An 8,537-nucleotide genomic window follows, 5' to 3' on the forward strand; every position below is an offset into this window, starting at 1 on the left:
CAAGTACAAATAAGATACATAAATGTTGGCATTTTTTTGTCCCAGTCCAGCCCTGTACACAGGTTCATTGAAAGTCCTTGAATTTATCTATTTCTGTATGAAATTGCATGAAAATAGGATTTCGCCATGTCAATTTCAAAATTTTCTCAGGGGAGAACCCCCCCAACCCCCCTTGAAATCTCTCTGTTTGTCACAACAGGACATATTACTGGATTTTTTAAGCAGATGACTATACTACCGACCTTGATCTGCGTCGTAAAACAAATATACATCTATGGAAGTATGTGGGGCTTAGGCCTATAGATATGAATATGTAAACGTACACTCATTTCTTCTGTTTGCCACGCACACAAAAGCAGATATTACATCACAAGCTAAAATCTCACTCCAGCCCTCTGACCAAAGTTGGCAACCCTGGATTACAGCAGTGTGTGCATATTCTGTGAAAGACATACAGCCATTCATATCAGTAAAGCAAGTGACCATGGACTCCAACAGTCAGGCATGCTGCAAGTACCAAAAGAGAGCTTAAGGACAAGAATAGTGTTTTGATCGATTGTCTTGAGAATGTCTTGGATTCTGCTGAATCCCAAACTTTTGTGTGGCATAGAATGTGCTATGCCCGCTTCACAGACAAAGTTAAGCTTGAACGTTTGCAGAAGACACAGTCAGAGGATTCTAAAGAAGAAGCAAGTTCCAGCAGACCCTCTGAACAAGAAGCATGTGGCATTGCTGATTCTAGACAAGAAGCAAGCTGCAGCAGCAGTGGCGATAGATGTTCAGTGCGAAGGCATATGGAACCAGTAAACTGGAATTTATGCATATTCTGTCAAACTGATATTTTGAAGACATGGTTGAGCTCAGTAATGACTAAACAAATGAATGATCAGATAATTCAAACTTCCTCTGTTGACTACAAAATTGGTCTTAAATTGGCTGGAGTGATTGACTTACATTTTAACAAGTATAAACTGTATTTATGGGCATTTACCCTCCATATATCTCTGCTCTGAACCTAAAATATAGATCTAGAAACTTAATTTTCTCATCTTTGCTAGCCTGCATACAAAAATATTGGGAACTTAATTTTCTCATCTTTGCTAGCCTGCATACAAAAATATTGGGAAAACATGGTACAAGAAATGTCCGAGATTGGCAATTTGGCGGCTATTTTGATATGCAAATTAGAAGGTCAAAAACTCAAAATGTTGCTTGGTAACCGCTTTTTTTTTTTTTGATTCAGCACCCTTGAATTATGTAAAATAGACTGGTTACTAACTTTTACCCCCAAATGCTCCTCACTTCTTCCAGAAGGCCTTTTTTCTGAAATCCTTCTGGACTAATGCACTTCAGTGTCTCCTGTCATATGAGACCATGCGAGTACGTGTACTTAAGATGGAACAAGAACAGCTTTCAGTTTTACTTTGGGTATGCCTTGGATAGGCACTTTAAGTAAATTTAGGTGAATTTTACAGGATTAGTATGAGGTTTTAAACTATAAAAACATTAGTAGTGTTACAGCTTTTTGACCTGCTATTTACATAGCAGCACATTTATTCTTCTGGTACTTGTTCCTCTATGTACTGTGCTGCACTGATACAGGTGGGTGACAATAAAGTCTTATCTGACACATTTACCTACTGAAATGCTGGGTTGAGCCTGTTGGGTCATTTTTGTGGATTATTTCCAGGGAGTTGGGTAGTTTTTGTGTAACCCAGCTACTGGGTTATACTGGTGGGTAAGTTCTAGTGACTTTTCCATTGCTGCTCCCACCCTCTGGAACTCACTATCTAAAGACATCAGAGACTCCTCCTCACTCTCCACCTCTAAGAAAATCCCCAAAACACACCTCTTCAAAACAGCCTTCAACCTCGAAATTCACTGTACTTTGCCTTTTCTGCATTATTTCCCTACCTCCCTATGGATTTTTTTAGGGACCTCGGCCGAAGCCACCTAGGCACACTAAAATGGCCGCTGCGGCCCGTAGAAATGTGGTAGAAAGGTGAAACCAAAACTGGCTTGTTCGACTCATCAAGACCTACAAATCACACACTGACACCCCTGACCTAAATCCAACAGGAAGTGAGCTATTTGCCATTTCAAAGTAAGATTTCGCCTCAAAAATCCTCTTTTTCAAAAAATATCTCCTCCTAGAACGTTTATCGTATCGGCTTCAAACTCGCACACATGACAGCTCAACCCCTGCTGAACAAAATTTCTGAATAACTTTGTCATTACTTGAACGGTTTGGATTTTATGGGCTCTTAAAGTTGTCGTGACACAAAACCTGCTGATCTTCGAAAGCTGTCCCATAGGAAATGAATGGAGAAAGGGAGCAATCATTGGCCGTTTTGGAGCTTAGACAGTTTCTCCATACTTTGTGCTACAGACTCCATTCCAACTCTCAAATGTTGCTACAGGTCTCATCTATTCACTCATGTTTTCATCTTTTTCATATCTTTTACCGTTTTTAATCTGTGCCTCTGAAAGTACCATGAGCAAATGTGGAGAAATTGTCAGCTGTGAGCTAGAGTGGAGAGGGCTCTAAAATCGTCTAAAACTTTTGTCTTTAACTGGCTGCCAAGGCCACAATTTTCACTGTACATACACAATTTCTACCAAAAAGCATAGTAAAATTTGTCCTGGTCGCACTGGTGTCACCATCGATCATTCACACTTAGACATTTGGGTCAGTGAGCTCCCAAGCGAAGGGAGCGCTGATTTTTTTCTCATTCCCTCCCATATAAACTCAGAGGAGAAATTTCTGGAAAGTAGCTGAGGGGAAACACATCTTTAACTTGCGACCAAGATCGCATTTTGACTCTACAAACATAAAAACTATATGTCTGCGTTTGGGACGAGTGTATCTCTCTGCTGGTATGCTCAGATTGACGATTGGACCCACCGTTTGGGAATTCAAGGGAGGAGTTCAAGACATTTTAAAGCCATGTTAATCTGCCTGCTCTCACAGCTTGTCTCTCCCTTTCTGTGCTCTTGTCTGCTGCATACATCTCATTAATTGTCATAACAATGCCTTCACTCTGACACACACAGGCCTCTGTGTGTTTGCGTGTCTCACAATCTTTAAAGGAGAACTATTATGCTTTTCCTCTTTTCTGACCTATAAATGTTGTTACAATGTTGCATACTCGTGTTAAACGATGCCAACGCATCAAATAATGAGGTTCATGCATTTGGAAGTGAGCCCTGCAAGCTGTTTTGGATGGCTCTGCATGCTGTGTTTTACAGTCTTTTTTTAAACAGCGTAGTCCGTGTGACGTTAATGCGTGCCGGACTTACTTATATGGGCATGCCGGCAGCGCTCGGCAGCCCTTCGGAAGTCCTCGGGAGTGTGACCAATCACAGCGGAGTGGGCTCGGCGGGAGGCAAGGGCCGGGGGGTGGAGTAAATTACACAGACCGTTTTCGTGGGATGCAGGAAATACAAGGAAGCAGTGCAGCGAGAGGCACAGTGTCCTGAAGATCTACAAAGCTTTGTGTGCAGGTAATCGTGTGTAGCTGCTCTATAGGAGTCCAGAAATCAAATACAAAGGCCCGAAAATGAGTATAATAGGTCCTCTTTAAAGGACAGATTGCAGCAGCAGAATCTCTATTTTAAACAGCATCTACACATTACATCTTTTTTTTCATCTATCACATACCACTACAGCCTTTATTACTTATAATACTGTTACTACTTTTGTGATTATGACTGTTAAATACATATTGTAACATACTGTAATATTATACACGCATAGTGCTCAGTAATTGTTGCATATGTAGTATGCAGCATGTCAAGTGACTTACTTGTCAGAGTATCCCTTTGGTCAACATGCGAGTAACCACACACAAACACATAATAAAACCCACACAATCTCACACACCCCAGCTGCAACCTCCCATGGCACGGGGAGGGGGGGGGATACAAGATTTCTAGGTCAAACTCTTTGCCTTTTTTAGAATTTGAATCAAATCTGTAACTACAACTATGCTGCAGCAGTACACGTTCAAATACATGTAGGGCTGCTCAGTTTTTCCACTGAAATTAACTAGTATTTGTGTCTGCCTGCTGTTACCTATATCCTCACAGCAGCCAGTACACATCAATCAAGCTTTCACTAGATCACATGATTTCAAATGGATATGGATGTGTCGTTTGATCATCACACATGTCAAAGTTTCATTAGGTCACATGGCTTATGTCTACAACTTTCAAAATATAAGCTTACACCACCTTCAAAAGAACCCTTTACTTTTTTTTTAAATGAACTTGAAAATGGCCGCATTCATTTGTTGTACACCCAAACTCTTCAACAGGTCAAGGGGTTTTAAGATACTTTAAAAATGACCTTAAAAGTATTTCCATTTATTTTCATCAATATTATTTCTCTGAACCCAACTGAATGACCTGGAGCAGGGGTGGCCAACCTGCGGCTCGTGAGCCACATGCGGCTCTTTGCCTATCAGTGTGCGGCTCTTCGATCCATTAATTAAAACCATCGGCGTGCGGCTCTTCCATCCTTCATAAATAATCAATTCATTGTTATGAGTGCATATAGCCCTTTAAGAAATGTAACAGGTGTAAGTGGAGCGAGTGAGAGAGAGAGGAGTGCGCATGGGCAGGTGAGAGGGCATGGAGTTCAGGACAGCGCGGTGGCGATATCGCACAACAAAAAATGGCAGGGAAGAAATGCGTGGCTAAGCGAAAGTATGAAGACGAACAAAGGACATTTTTAGCAGAGTGGGAGAGTGATTTTGTGTGAGGAGAGAGTATGAGAGAGGGAGAGACTGTGTGTGGAGAGAGTGAGAGGGAGAGACTGGGTGTGGAGGGGGGTGGAGAAAGACAGTATGAGAGGGAGAGACTGTGTTTGTGTGTATCTCTATTCATGGTTATTGGTTATTAATTTGTGTGTGAGATAAATAAATCTGGCTTTGAAAATTGGAAATGTATGGATTTTGAAATCCTGTTAAAATTTATATTATGTATTTATACATTCATGTACTTACATCATAATGTGTTACACAACAAACCAGGAGTACTGTCACCACAGACCTTTGTTTTTTACAGTACATGGGGAACACTTCAATTCTTAACAGTATGACAGACAACATATTGTTAACATTATATAATTTATTTATCATTACAGTGTTTTTCATTTCTATGTGGATGTTCTGGAGAAGACATTTTGTTTCAATAGCTGACATATCACAGTTATCATGTTATATAAACAGTGTCTGTGCCCCGACCACCTATATTATTTAAATCTAAAATTAAACAAAGAGGAGTTGTGCGTAAAAACCTAATAAAAAATTAAACATCTTCTGTGACAGAAAGACAAAACAGGAGAATTAAATGTGGACTGTTAAATATTAGGTCTCTATCATCTAAAGCAGTGTTAGTGAACAAATTAATATCAGATTATCATATTGACTTACTCAGCCTCACTGAAACCTGGCTGTGTCACGATGAATATGTCAGTCTAAATTAAACCGCTTCTCCCAGTCATAATAATACCCACATTCCTCGAGGTAGCAGCCGAGGAGCGGGAGTTGCAGCCATTTTTAACTCTAGTCTATTAATCAGCCCGAAACCTAAACTAGATTATAATTCCTTTGAAAGCCTCGTTCTTAGTCTTTTACATCCGACCTGGAAAACCTCACAGCCACTGCTATTTGTTATAGTGTATCATGCTCCTGGCCCGTATTCTGAATTTTTATCTGAATTCTCAGAGTTTTTATCCAGTTTAGTTCTTAAATCAGATAAAGTTATTATTGTAGGTGATTTTAATATTCATGTTTATATTGATAATGTCTGCCTCGCTACTGCATTCATCTCATTATTAGACTCCATTGGCTTCAGTCAGGGTGTACATGAACCAACTCATTGTTTTAACCACACCCTCGATTAAATTAAATTAATTATTTAATTAATTAAAATTGAAAACATTGGCACTTCCAGAACAAATCGGAGCTTTCAAATGTATCTTTATTGACAGCTGTCAACGGGCAGAACAGTCAGCAGGGGCTGACGAGCCGTTTTCACCCGTACTAGGTGAACTAGGCCTAAGTCAGCCTAACTAGGGGCTGGTACAGGGCAAGCCTGAGCCAGCCCTAACTATAAGCTTTATCAAAGAGGAAAGTCTTAAGCCTAGTCTTAAATGTGGAGACGGTGTCTGCCTCCCGGACCGTAACAGGAAGATGATTCCACAGGAGAGGAGCCTGATAGCTGAAGGGTCTGGCTCCTGATCTACTTTTGGAGACTTTAGGGACCACGAGTAACCCTGCGTTCTCAGAGCGCAGTGTTCTGGTGGGATAATATGGCACTATGAGCTCACTAAGATATGATGGAGCTTGACCATTTAGAGCTTTATAAGTTAACAGTAGGATTTTAAATTCAATTCTGGATTTTACAGGGAGCCAGTGCAGAGAAGCTAAAACAGGAGAAATATGATCTCGTTTCTTAGTTCCTGTTAGTACACGTGCTGCTGCATTCTGAATTAGCTGGAGAGTTTTTAAGGACTTACTAGAGCTACCTGATAATAGCGAGTTACAGTAATCCAGCCTAGAGGTAACAAAAGCGTGGACCAATTTTTCTGCATCTTTTCGGGTCAGGATAGGCCTAATTTTCGCAATATTACGCAGATGAAAAAATGCAGTCCGTGAGGTTTGTTTTAAATGAGAATTAAAAGACAAATCTTGATCAAATATTACTCCGAGGTTTCTTACGGTAGTGCTAGAGGCCAGAGCAATGCCATCTAGAGAAACTATGTCATCAGATAAAGAGTCTCTGAGTTGTTTGGGGCCAAGAACAATAACTTCAGTTTTGTCTGAATTTAACATCAGGAAATTGGTGCTCATCCAAGTTTTTATGTCTTTAAGGCAGTTATGGAGTTTAGTTAATTGATTACTTTCTTCTGGCTTCATCGATAAATACAACTGAGTATCATCCGCATAACAATGGAAATTTATAGAGTGATTTCTAATGATGTTACCTAAAGGAAGCATATATAGAGTAAATAGGATTGGTCCGGGCACAGAACCTTGCGGAACTCCAAAACAAACTTTGGTACGTAAGGATGATTCATTATGAACATCAGCAAACTGAAAACGATCAGATAAATAAGATTTAAACCAGCTTAGTGCAGAACCTTTTAGGCCAATTAAGTGATCCAGTCTCTGCAGTAGAATTTGATGGTCGCACATCGCAGACGATTCACTCGTACAGTGTGAGCTGGTATTAACAACAAGATTTTAAAAATCGTACAGTGTATGCTGGGCTTAAGTGTTGTTTATCTGGATTTTGTATTTTAACCTGAAGGTTTTGTTCTTGAAGACAATTCTTGCTTAGCCAAGATAGATAGTACTAACAAGTGCCCACTTGGTCAACAAATTGCCCAGATTTTACAATGTGAATGAACTGACAAATGAACCTTTTCAACTGTGGACTGAGCATGTTGTGCTCTCAGGATCACGTATCAGGTGCAATCCCGAGTCCAAAGGGGGGATGTTGGGATTCACTGAATCACAGATGATTTGTCATTTGCGCAGATCTAAAGTGGACATGTAAAGGTTATTCCCCTGGGTCTTGCTGTCTGGAATGGTGACTGAGACTGCATGTACTTTGTTCTTTAAACAAAGAACAGCCATCTCCACAGGATGCCTCACTGTCACACCAAAGTGAGAGACAGAGCTGCTGGCTGGCTCAGACGCCCTTGTCCCTGAACCATTGCAAGGGGGTACTTGCTCTCAGACTATGGCTCTTTCTCTTGAGCCGCTGACTGGTTCTTGTTCCTAAGACTCTCTTGCTCTCTCTTTTTCCTGGACCACAACCTGCTCTTGCAACAACAGGAGCAGAACCTGGAGACCAGAGAAGTTAGTGTACCAAACACAAGGTTTGCAACTAACTTTTCAGCAACAAGGAGAACAATGTTATGTTAGCACCCCAACGTCTACATCTGCAAGGATGCCATGCGAACGGCCTACTTGGATCTGCACCTTCGGAACAAGGACACAGCAATGACTGCTTCTGGAACCACAGCTCTTTCCAGCCTTCATCAATCAATCAATTCAATCAATCAATTTTATTTATAAAGCCCAATATCACAAATCACAATTTGCCTCACAGGGCTTTACAGCATACGACATCCCTCTGTCCTTATGACCCTTGCAGCGGATAAGGAAAAACTCCCCAAAAAAACCCCTTTAACGGGGAAAAAAAACAGTAGAAACCTCAGGAAGAGCAACTGAGGAGGGATCCCTCTTCCAGGACGGACAGACGTGCAATAGATGTCGTACAGAACAGATCAGCATTATTATGCTGTACTGCTTAACAGTAATCCTTATGACACAATGAGACAGAAAGAGAGACTGAGAGAGAGAGAGAGAGAGAGAGAGAGAGAGAGAGAGAGAGACAGAGAGAGAGAGAGAGAGAGAGAGAGACAGAGAGAGAGATGCAGGTAATAACAGTAGCTTACAACAACATTATTGAAAGTAATAATATTATAGTTCTGGCTACATGTATTAATATCTGGCAGTATA

Source organism: Epinephelus moara, chromosome 18 (genome assembly GCF_006386435.1).
Source record: "Epinephelus moara isolate mb chromosome 18, YSFRI_EMoa_1.0, whole genome shotgun sequence".
NCBI lineage: Eukaryota > Metazoa > Chordata > Actinopteri > Perciformes > Serranidae > Epinephelus > Epinephelus moara.